Source organism: Empidonax traillii, unplaced genomic scaffold, assembly GCF_003031625.1.
Source record: "Empidonax traillii isolate 1590-97213 ecotype Southwest subspecies unplaced genomic scaffold, ASM303162v1 scaffold126:size1624879, whole genome shotgun sequence".
Lineage (NCBI taxonomy): Eukaryota > Metazoa > Chordata > Aves > Passeriformes > Tyrannidae > Empidonax > Empidonax traillii.
Window position 1 is genome coordinate 298,599 of NW_020955319.1, and position 12,784 is coordinate 311,382.

The following is a 12,784-nucleotide window of genomic DNA, read 5'->3' on the forward strand; positions in this document are numbered from 1 at the left end:
CCATGTGTGCAGGTTAACAGAGAGGCACAGGGAAGATGTGGTGAGCTGTTAGAGAGACCAGGCCGGTCTGTGCACTGGATGCTTTGCATAACTCTGGCAAAATGAGCCTGTGGTAATTGCAATTTATCTGACTTATGGACTTCCTCTGCTTTGTGCTGCTCCCAAATGAGGTGAACCAAACCAGAGTGAATGAAAGCATAAATAGAAACTGAAACATAAAAAAAATGCAAGCTTTAGACTGAAATGTTCAGTCTGAACAGACTGAAATGTCTTAAAATTACTAGCAATACACTGCAGTGCTTTTCTGTGTGCTTTTTGTTAATTGTTTTCTAATTTAACATCAATTCTAAAATTCAAATCTCATAAACCCCGCAGTATTCTGCATTAAAATAGAATGAAAATCAAGAATACCTCTTGGTAGTTAAGGGTAGACCAAATGCAAGGAGTTTATTATCCCCGAGCCAAGCCTTACGAAAATGTTTCAGTGGTTACAATTCACTGAAATCTGTAGCAGCATCGTACACATAGAAAATACAGATTCTTAGGCATATAGATTTGTGGCTCTAACGAAATCCCTAAAAATAGTCCAAATTAAAAAAAAAATCTTGCTGAGAAACAAGGCTCCAATTCAAGCCCAAGGATGAATGTGGTGAACAATGTGATCAAAAAAAAGCAAAATGCCAGTCTACTGAGGAGAAAAGCAGCAAAGGCAACTGGCAGAAGCAATGCTGTAAGGCAGGATTATTTCTTAGATTTTGATTGGCTTTTTTTTAAACAGTCTTGATTGTTTGTTATTCTCATGCTTATTTCATGTCTGTTTGGATTCCAGCCCCTCATAATTTTCTTGCCTGCACGCAGGTGCAATCTCTGTCATTAGATCAAAATACCTCTTCTGCTCAACAGCGACTTCTTGACCCTTGGATTTTGTTGCAGGTCAGTTTGAGCTGTCTCGCCTCATAATGTGTGACTGGTGTCCCCAGCACAGTTCCCTGCTGGGAACCAGCTGACATTTTGACGTGTTATTAAACCTGTTTTGAAAGTAATTGCTGTGAGGTGCAGGGCAAGCTTGCTCACAACCGCATAGGTGGGGCTGCATCTCCCTTCTGAATCAGCCCCTGTGCATTTGCCAGGTCCTCCCACTGCCCTTCTCTACCACACTTACTGTGGTGTCTTTTTCCTGCTCATTTGCTTGTGCACTCACTATTGACCCAATGTCACATTAATCACACATCACCTCACTGGCTAAATGCTGGCTTGCGGCCTGTGGCCGAGGGCTGCCCTTGGCCACTCACTTGCAGGGAGTAACATGCTGGTACCATGTGCCTGCCTACTGAGTGTTTTTATTTGGTGCCCCACCATGACCTCTCATCATGTCTGAAGAAGTGAAAGGAATGGAAGGAGTCGTGCCCTGGGCCCTCAAGTGACAGCAATCTTCTCACTAGATTTTGTGGATGTGGACCAGTGTTGACACAAACACAGAACAGCAGAGATTGTCTGTGCAGTGGAAGGCTGTAAGACCCAGGCTTTGAAGCCAACATCCTTTGAACGGATATTCAAGGCTGATGTGATGGTAGGTCAGAGTCAGCATCACTGAATATCACAGATGGGATATCATAGTTGCAGGCAGAACCCAGCCAGGCTGGAATCCTGGTAGTTACTACTGTTTGACAGAAAACATCATGCAGCAATGCCTATCCTAGCTCAGGGGCCTGACAAGGTAGCATTTTGTTCATTTGCCCTTTCTCTGCCTTGTGGACTTTCACCTCCTCACTCCCCCACGTGTTAACATACAGTTCTTTTCCCTGTAAAGGCATTTGTCACAGCCACAGCTCCAGCTTTCATACATCTAGTTCATGCCTCCCTGACACAGCATTAACTGCTGTCCCTCCACTGACCCTGACTGCTGTGTGCTACTTTTCCACAGCTGGGTCGGGGGCACCTCATGGGCTTGCCCAGTATTGCTGTTGTGGCAAATACAAAAAAACCCAGAGATCTTAAGTGATATATTTGTTTCACAGACTCAATAGATTCACAGCTCTGCACTGGTATGAGATGATACCAAATCACAATACATACATACTGCAAAAAGAAATATTTTAAATGTGATGGTATGCCTCTTTCTGCAGGTTACTCTGGAACTAGATGTCCCATAGTGTACAGTATGCTGATCCACAAGGTTTAAAAATGGAAAAGGAAGGGAAGAGAAAGGAAGAGTGAACAAAATGAGAAGGAAGGCCAAAAGACTATGCTATGTTTTGGAAGGAAACTGGCACAGCAGTGCAGCTGTCTTGGCAGGGTACCTCAGACTTGTAGTACCCTTCCAATTCCATGTTAGCTTTGAAGGACCAGCCCCATTAGCAGCAGTGCAGCATCTTTTCCTGGTTTGCCTGCTGCTTTTCTGAACAGCCTGTTTATTTCAGGGACACCTGATGGGTGGCATGCTCCAGAACAGGAACAAGCTCAAGTGATGTCCACCACATTGCCAGCGTCCCTGTGCTCCTCACTGTACTACTGCTCCCATCAGTAGGTTCCAGAAGCATACAAACAAGAGGACAGTGCTCCCTTCTTCCACACCCACAGTGAGCTGGCAGCATGCCAGGTGCCCATGCATTTGTTAAGCTTTTCTAAACTTTGATATAATTGTCACTTCTACCTCACCTCTACCATGAGCTCAGGCTCTTGTGCAACAAGGCAGCCTGCAGAAATGCTTTTGCCACCAAACCTTAAATTAAGACAAACCTAAAGAAGAGTGTCCCAAAGTCAGTGGTAGATTGTGGTGGCATGCTCGTTTGCTTTTGCTGGCACAGAGACTACACTAATTGTCCTGTCTCTCTGGGTTTGAGGTTTTTTTCCTCTCATAGCTCCTGACCCTTTCCAGCAAGCATGGACAGAGACACTTCAGTGAGCATTCCTCTCCTCTGGAAGAGTTAAAAAATGTACAGGGGAGGATTCAACATGAGGCTGCCCACATCCTCTGAGAGACAAAAAATATGAAGGTTTGAGGAGAAGGCTCATGAAGAGTGACAGAGATGGAGGCAGTCAGAAGCATGGAGATGAAGTTCCTGAAAGGCTGGCAAGGCAAATACATCTCCTGGAGAGCATGGGCAAAGATTGTCTTGTGATCTTTAAGTATTTTGCAGTCTCTCCTCTTTTAAATCCATTTTGTTGGAAGTGAGTTTTGCTAAATACAACAATGTGCAAATGCCTTTCTCAGCATGTCACAACTTTTTTGACCAACCCACATAGACAAACTGGAGACCTTGAGAACATACGCTTCCGTTCTATATAAACAGTTTAAAATAGATTTTAGCTTTGCACAGCATTACATACAGTTACTATTTTTAAATGCACTCCAATTAATCATTCCTTTTTTTTGCATGTGCCCTCCATTCATGCTTTTGAGTCTTGTAGGTGTTCAAGTCCCTGTCTTATCATGAAAACAAATATGTCTGTACATTTTTAATTAATTCAAAATACCAAGATTTCCTTCCTCTCCACCAGTAAAATACATGTATGAAGCATGAAAAAAATCCACAGATGTCATGTGTGCATTAAAACTTGCAGCAACTGTGATGAAATCCTCTCACAAATGTGCCAGTGTTGTTGTCATCTGGCCTCTAGCCTCGAGGAGGGAAATGCATCCCTCAGCTTCTGAAAGGCTGCACATCCCAGAGATGCATCTCTGTCAAGGTGGCTCAAAGCGTCCACCATCTCTGCTTGCTTCCTTCTTCAGCCCACCTGCAACACTCCAGCCTCATACTAGAAATACTTTGGTAGCTGCTTATTTGTACCTTGTGGAAGGGGCAGTTACTTCTCATGCACAGCCAGCCTCTCCATCTGTCTTTCAGTCATCCACGTGCAGGTTTCATTGCCATTCTAGAACTACTAAGGGCAGGGTGGGAAGGTCTTTCTCTTGTCCAAGCAGCATGTAAAATCTTGCTGGGCAAGGAAGCAAAAAGCCAAAGGTGCATCTCAGAACGATACATCCGAGAATGAGCATAGAGGGTCCACAGGAAGGGGCTCTGCAGCTGTAGGATGTTCCTCATGGAAGGAAAGCAGCCTTGGACATTCAAAAGTGGCACACACACACTGCTGGTTTTCCCAGGTCTGCAGTGTTGGCTTAGTCCCAGCAGTCTGCTGCTTCAGGAAGAGATCAGCGAGAAACATCTGCTGGATTTCAACTTTCTCCTTTTCAGATGCCCCATTGCACTCACTCTGAAGTCACTGCATGACTTAAAGGCAGGAATCCAAAGAGCCTGCTGCAAACAGAGCTGTGGGGATTGCTCTGATTGCCAGTGTTTCTTGCCAGCTGCTGACAGTGCTTGGAACATAGTAAGGTCTAGCTCACAAACACTGGTGGATAAATAGGACCTGGCAAGATAAATCAGGGGAATGATTTGGTTTGCACCAGGCCACTGGACCTCACTGTTTTCTGCAAAAGATCCCAGAGTGCTGCAGCAGAGCAATATGCTATGGAATGTGGAGCAGAGCAGAAAACACGTCACTGCAAGGAGCCAGAAATGCCAAAAGACAGCAGCTATGTAGAGGTAAAAGACTTTACTTGTGGGGCAGCCAGACAGAATGTCTGTGCTAATTGTCAGAATTATTCCAGCTGAGTTACTGTGGATATACGAAGTGATGTCTGTAGATGCTCATAAGTTTACTATTAAGACAGATTGCCATGGGATGGAGAGATGGAAAACCCTGTTCCTGCTATATGGCTGGTGCCTGAGCAGCACGGGCAGAAGGCTGCTTTTTCACTCAGTCCCTTAGCTTGGCTTTTGCTTGGAAGCTGTGGTAAAAAACCAAAGAGAATGAATTAATGGTTCTGTGAAAACACTCAGTGCACATCTCTAATCAGGCAAGACAGAATAGCACTTAAAGGAGAGTCCCAAGAGCTGGTTGTGAGGTAACATTAGGTACAGACTTTGCACATTAGTATTTACTAGGCTAGAAAAATGTAAAGCTCTAATTTAAACTACTTGATTAAAAAACAAAGACTCATTTTAATCTGACTGCTTGTCTGTAAAGCTAATTTGAAAAACTGTGGTCTAAACTGGCTAAAAAATTATAATGAAGTGGAAGACTTGCATGTTTGTCTCAGTGGGAAAGTGTCTTTTACAATGCTTCCATGGGCAAAAAGGCCAGGTTAGAAAAAAAAGCCCTGATCCTGTCTGTGCTTAGACAGGAGCTTAAAGACCTGCCAGCCGCATTCTCTCCATTCCCAAACAGAGACTGAAGCCCCTTACCATTTTACCTGAGCCTTCCTACTCCCATATCTCCAGGGTACCCTTCTCCAAACCAGCTGTCTCAGGCTTTTCCCAGTACTGTCCCCTATGTCCCAGCATCCATGGTAACAACTCCATCTGTGCAAAGCTCAAACCAAAGGCTGCCTGCATAGCATAAACCCTTTCACACTTCACCTGTTCCCTATTTTAAAATGTGCACCTTTAAGCAAAATAACTTTAGACTGGAGATGACCTCCCAGACTTGTTGCTTTTATATTTTTCTCTGATATTGTTCTTTGGTGAGAGGAATCTTCTCCTCAGATATTTAAAATCAGGATTGGATCCTTCTTTTACCTTTCTGTTTGATAAACTAAAGAGTTTGAGCTGTTATTGAATAGTGCTTTGTAAGAACAGGTCCTTGTGGGACCAACACTAGTAAAAAGACCAGCACTGAGTATGGCTTCCTATTAGCAATTATTTGTTGAGATTTTGTACAGTCAGATCCCAGTCTGTTCCCATGGTTTCAATCAGCCTATAAACAGGACACCTGTATTTCTCTCTTGAGTTCTTAAGACTGCTGTGGACAACCTGCCTCCCAGGGTAACCAGGTCCAGGTCTCACTAGTGTCCAGCAGTTCCTATCCTGACTGCTTTACTGGGTGCCCAAAAGTCCTGAGGGTCTTCCCCAGATCTTTTGCTGGATGTCCCTTCTCTTATGCAAATTTTCCACAAACAAAACTGCAAAGCCTGATATTCACTAACCCCTATGGATACCCTGACACCACTGATGACTCGGCAGCCTCCAGCAGTACCCAGATGCAGCTGTGCATGTAAAACACACTGAAGGACTCAGGCTGACATAGCTACTCTGAAGCTCAAATCCCCTCTTCATCATCACTCTAACCCTATAGCCCCGTGCCAACACAGAGCTTCACTAACACTCCTGACAGGCACTGCAGCTCATAACTCCACCAATTAGACCTCGGCCTCCATCAGGGAATGACCTTCGTGCTCTACAGAGCTCAAGAGCTTGTGGCTCTCCTTGCTAAGAGAGGTGCTGTGGAGGGCAAGGTGCTTGGGCAAACACTGATGATATGGGAAAGAACCTGTGGCTTTGCTGTCTCAGCATGGGAGGTGGCTTTTTACCACACCCGTCTGCAAAGAAGGTAGAAATGTTTGTCTTGGCAAAGAGCAGGAGATGGGAGGAACCACGCACAGCCCAGGCAAGAGAAAAGGCTCTGGTTGAGTCTCTCTGAATTTGCTCAGGGCCGTTGGGGAGAATGCTGAAGAACCAGAGGACGCCAGGCAGACTCATGGCAGGCTCACTATACACCTCTGCTTTTTTATGAACCTCTGGAGTGCTCTGACCTCATGTGCTGGATCCCCTGCTCTCAGCTGTCTCATGATGGGGCAGCTACATTCTTAAATCTCAGTGCTGATGTTAGATGTGGCTGCAGTTTCTCTGGGATGTGCTGACAACACACAGAGACTGACACATCAGCATCCTGCCCTGGGCAAAGGCATGGTGGCTGTGGAAACCTGTGATCACTTCAGCCAGCAACTTTCTCTGTGTAAAATATTTGGTTTTAGCAGTTAGGACAAAGCCAGATGGCAAGAAGATATTAAACTAGCAAGCATACTTGCATGTTGTGTCTCATCTAACCTTAGCACATCCTGAAGAGTTTTAGCTGGAATTTACTGGAGCAGAAATGATGAACCAACTTGATCACATGGTAGAAAGCCTGGTTGCTCCTGAGTGCCTGCAGCTCTTACACTGCTTATGATAGGAGAAACAGCAGATTATAGCACTGAGGTTACTTGCCCTGGCGCAGTCTGTGATAGCGCTTCTGACCAAGTGTCAGGTGGCCTCTAGGAAGGGCCTCAGGACCTTGTTACTTAGACTCTAAGGGAGAAACAGCTGTTCCACTGTACTGTAACAGAGAGACCACAGCAGTGATATCCAGCACCACACTGGTAATCCTCAAAAAGTATCCCATATTCATTCTTCAAAGAAAGGGCTGAGTCCAGACTGGACAAGCCTAGCATTGGCAAACATGTTCCAGCTTGCTATGAAAGTCTCCACTGGAGACACAGCAGAGCCCAGAGAACTTAAACTCTGACCCCTTTGGGGTAGCTGCACTCCAATAACATCTCCACTGCTGCCCTTCAGGCACTGGCTTTGAAGAGGGATAACAGCAATCCAAAGGTTCATGTCACAGCAGAGCCTTAGCCAGCCCTAGTCTGGATAAGAACAGAAGTAGTATCATGACAGATAACATCAGCTATGAATAACATTATTCTTAACATCTAAGAAAGGTAAGAATAAAAATTTCTGAACTTTGATTTGCTCACAAGGCATTCAAAAAATGTGTGTGTAATACTATGGGTTGCACTGCTCATGGGTGCTGATGTGCACAGGTCCATTGGCATTAGGTGCGTGGCAAACGCTCAGACAACAGCGGTACTTGACCTCGTCTCCGATTCTGCTCTCTATTAAATCAAGACTTACAGATGACAGAGAAATACTGGGAGAAAACCAACCCACCTCTGCTGTTCTGAGTGCTGTTGCCTGTGTTTGACTCTTTCCAGAACGCACAGAAGTAAATTTAAAAGAGGTGCAGTTGTTCCTTTGCAACTTGCATGTGGTATGAGAATGCGGTACCTGCCCCCAAGCTCCTCATCTGCCAGATGTGTTGCAGTTCTTGACAGCTGATCACTGCGTTTCTCTGCCAATTTCTCTTCATGGTCTGTTTGCTGCTGTTTTGGAGATCAGACTTGCTCCTTGGCATCTATTCAAGCTAGAGAGTCCAATTTATTTCTAGCACAACTTTCATTGCCTCTGCAGTACGTTGACCCAGTCCGTGCAAGCTTGCTAACTCAGAAGTAGCTCTGATCTCTTTTCTGTTGCCAACAGACAGAAGCAGCAATTAAAATGATGACTGCATTTTTAAGGGCTTTCTCTTCAGGAGGAGTGTAGCACCCTGCACTCAGTCCCTAGCAGCTTCTCCTCTCAGGGGAGCCTTTACAAGCTCAGCTGAGCGAAAGGGTCCCAACAATGCCAGGGCTCCACTTCAGACTCAGATCTCAGGCAGCTTTAAATTCTTTCCATTGACTTTATCTTAACCTTTCTGTTCCATACGCAATGTTATCAGAGCTACTTAGGCTTTACTGGCATGTCTCATATATTAGCAGTTACATTTTATTGACAGGATTAGACTGGTTGAGGTAAATTGGTTTACTCAGAGCACAGTTAGCGACACGCACAGTTGGTCTGACCGTGTATTCTTCTGGAGCATTTTCCCATGGAGAGGAGGCTTATACAACCATTCAATCTGTCCCACTAGCAGTTTTGGACCCACTGGCTGATTTCAGTCAGAATGTGAGGGAGTGGTTAATCAGCAGAGGCAGCCATCCGTGCACAGATCATCTTCCCCAGGCTCTGAGAGCTGCACTGTGAATTTTGCTCTCAGACACCACAGAATCTACATGTAAGAGACATTACATCCTACCTACACAATTTTTGGGGGAGTTTGTGTCTTGCTGGACACCAGAGAATGCAACTATAAATCCCTGGGAAAACAGATTTTCTAACTGTGCTGCTCAACTGCTTTTTAACTTTTTAAGGTAAGGTTTTTATTATAACTGAGAGCACTGGCTCTAAATCCAAAGAAACTCTTAGGTGCAAATGACCTTACAGTCATCTTTTTGCTGGTGATATCTGCATTAGCTCAAAACTGCAGCACAAAGAAGCAAATGAAGATCATCCACAAATGATGGCAATGTTAATTACACAGGGTGCTATAAATGTACTGAGCTCTGTAGTGATAGAAAAGCACCAAGCTGGCCCCACTAGAAAGTACTAAGAGTTTCCAAAGACAGAAGAACCTAAAATGGTACCCAAAGAGCACCAGAATAGGAACATTTCCCAGTGGTGGGTGTTCATGCTTGTGCTGTATCTGTGAGAAGCACCTCAGGCTCCTGAGAAGGTGGTGTCAGCCTGCTTAGTAGGGCTTTATGGAGATTTAAGTTAATGAAGGGAATATAGAGCAGAAATAGCCTCATAGAAAAGGGGACCCCTTCCCCAGGTGCTTTCTGCAGGTTGTGTGAGCGGGGCTGACATTGCAGGGTGAGCCAGTGAGCATCAAGTGCCATGGGCCCTGCTTCGAGCTGACCTTACTCACTTTTATCTAGGAAATACAACAAGTGACACCAGCCCAGCAGCAACACATGTAGGAGAGAGGGACAGGTCAAGTAAAATTGGGTTTCCTCAGACTTTATGCTTTGTAGTTGGATGCAACAGCATGAGCTCTTATCACAGCCTTCCCTTTGGGGCACGCACAGGGTTGCACAGGCCACAGACACACAGAAGGTCTTTCGCGGGGTTCTCTGCTCTCTGAGATGTGATGAGCTCATGTTGGCCTCCCTCCCCTTGCTAAGAAGGGCAATTAAACAGATTATTTTTCTGTTTTCTGTGGTCATTTTCCAAGCAACGAATAGTAAGGTCATATTGCTGAGCTGTCACACCGTGCAGAGCAGCATCTTTCAGCTGTGGTCTAAAACTCCTTTGCAATATAGGATGAGACTGGGTGTTTGCTTGAGCTTCCTTCAGCAGATAATCCCAAAAGATGCAGAACATGCTCAACACCCAGAAAAGGGACTTAGCAAATATACATAGGACCATTCTACTTGAGACAGGCTCTGCCAAGAAGCAAATCCACCAAGTACATGGCTATCAGGAATGCTGTTTACTAATGCTACCACTGTGTCTTCTCTAAGGAGGAGAGAGATGCAGTCTGGTATGGATAAGGTGTGTAGTGGAATTCCCCTGGAAGCTTCATTAGTGTCTAGGTTTCTTAAGCTTGAGAGTTGATTGCTGATTTCCAAATAAATTTAGGTATTACATTCCTTCAGGATTTTAATATGCGTTAGACCAAAAAGCTGAATAAGCTCTCAGTGGTTTTGTTGTTGGTGTTTTTTTACGCTAATTACCACTGGTCAATAAACAGATCAATAAACAAGTCAATAAACATAGAGGCCAGGTGGACTTGGTAGGAACTGGTTTGATAAAGTGCAAATTTATGTTGCTACAGAGCTATCTGTAGGCATCTTCTCGGAAGTCTTTACTTCACATAGAGGGATAAAATAATTCTTGGCCATTGCAGTTATTTGTCTTACCATTTTGAAATACACGGTGCTAAAAGGCTGCTAAAAGAGTACACTTTGTTTTCCACACATCTCTCTGTCTTTAATGTATGTAAGCAGTCCTCTTAGTAGCTTATCCTCTTCTCCCCGGGAAAGTTTTTACATGAAAGTTAAATATGCTTCTGTTCTTCAGTTGTTTTTTCTTTTGCCTTCCTTTTCAAATTCAGAACACCAGCAATCCAGGGGAAGGCGGCTGAGCGCGCTGAGCCTGTGATGACACCCGCTTCCTTCTGCCACCTCGTGGGCTGCGGCTACAGTACACGGAACATGCATGGCTTTTCCAGCATGACACACCTTGTTTTCCTGTCATATTTAATGAAAGATCCCATGATAACAGGAAACATTACGCATCGCCACTGCTGGGCATGTCCTGACGCTTCCGAAAGGAGTTTCCCCCTGCCTGCGTCAGAGCTGTCGTAATCAGGAGTACCTCTCAGAGCATTGATGACATCTGGAATGGTTTAACCTTGTTATTGCAGCAGAATAGGGAAGACTCATCTCTGTTATTACTGGAATTGTTGTTGTTGCTGCTGCTGTTTGTTTATTTTTAAAAAACAAATATTTTTTAAAAACATGAAGCCTGCAAAAAGAGCAGTACTGTCTTATTCTTGGATACTCAAAAAGAAATGGCTCAGCTAAATGTTGCAGAGAGTATAGTACAGCAAAAGATAGTCAGGGCAAGCATTAAAAAGAGCTTTTTATTCCAAGAGTGGAGCAGTTTTCAACAGGATAATGTAGAGTGTCATAAACTGATGCTTGTCTAGACTGAACACAACCATGCAGCACTACACGGTCCTGCACTTCAGGGACAAAAAGTGGATACAGAGAGACAAAGAGCTCTTCCCTTCCTTCAGTGCTGGGAGAGGGCTGTCTGCTGTTCTCCCTATTTGTTCTTTAGGTAACCTACGATTTTTAAATCATTTTGGACTAAATGACCAATAGAAAAACTATGTTATGTCAAAGCAATTGTTAAAAATCAAGCTTTGAAAAGTCAAGTTGAGCCCATTCTTTGGATTTGCTTTCACCAAGCTATCTCAAACTGAAATACAGAGAGAGGCTGAGTGTTTTTACCTTCTGAATAACTGCAACCGTAGCAGCAGCCTTGGAAGGATATTCACCTCTTAAATGTATCAAGTCTGTAAGAGGCATGCAGCTACATTTAAGAATGTTTTCTCTTGCCTGTAGTCAAATTCATGTATGTTTGACAAGTTGTAACTGCTCCATTATCTTCAGTGTGCTGCAAAGAGCCATGAATCAGACTTGTTGAGTGAGCCCCAGTATTTTGATTATTATATGATCATTTATATTTACATATTCATGGCCTATACTGAAAACATAATCGTTCAGAGTAACTTTCTTGTGAAGAGCTTGTTAAAATCTTACAAGACATTAGACACATAACTATTCCTTTCTTTACCAAAGAGACTATGTAAAGCTCTGAGAACACACATAATCCTGACTTCAGAAGCACATCCCCGTGCAAACATTTCCTGCTGACACCTGAGGAGTCACTGTTAACACCTCCTGGTGACCCATTTACTCTGCCTCCTCTGGAACTCATGGGGCCCAGAACAGAAGTGTTTCAAAAACAGCGTTCAACTTCCTGCCCAGCACATCTTGGTACTATGAGCCTGAGCGACCCCACCGCTCTCCTTGACTCCCAAGAAAGTGCCTGACAGGTGCACCTGACCTCAGCATGGGAGAAGACCAACACAATGACCTCCAGTCAGAACTTGAAGCTGGTGAAATGACTGCAGAAAGGGTGATACACAAGCAGGTCTGGAGGGAGACTTGATTCGAAGAACTCATTCACGCTGATACTGTTTCTCTTTAGGCTACTAATTAGTGCAACTCAATGTAACATGCTCTGCTGATGCAGTTTGGATGTTTCGCCTGTGCTGCTTTGCATCCTGCCTGGCAAAAGCTTCTGACCTGATGTGTTTTTTTTTTAGTTGTGGTTCCCCCAACACCTCCCCCACACAGTAGTCCCCAGTATCTACAGCTGTGTGCCAAGGGGGAGCAGAGGCACATGGAGCTGGGGATGGGACCACCATGGCACAGGGACGTCACCCCTCCTGATCCCCACTCCTGCATATCCACTGAGCCTCTAGAGGTTCTCAACTGACAGATCTCCTCAACCTCCTGTGGTCCCCAGCCACCCCTAGTCTGGTCCCCACAGATGTCCCCAATACCCTCAGACATCTCCATGGATGTCTCTGTCCCCCACTAGAGGTACCACAACTCTTGGAGGTCCCCAACCTCCAGAGGTCCCCACCAGTAACTCCATCAGAGCCCTGGATCTGGGTCCCATGGTCTGGTGACATGCACACGGGGGAGGTTGACATCCCCTGACAC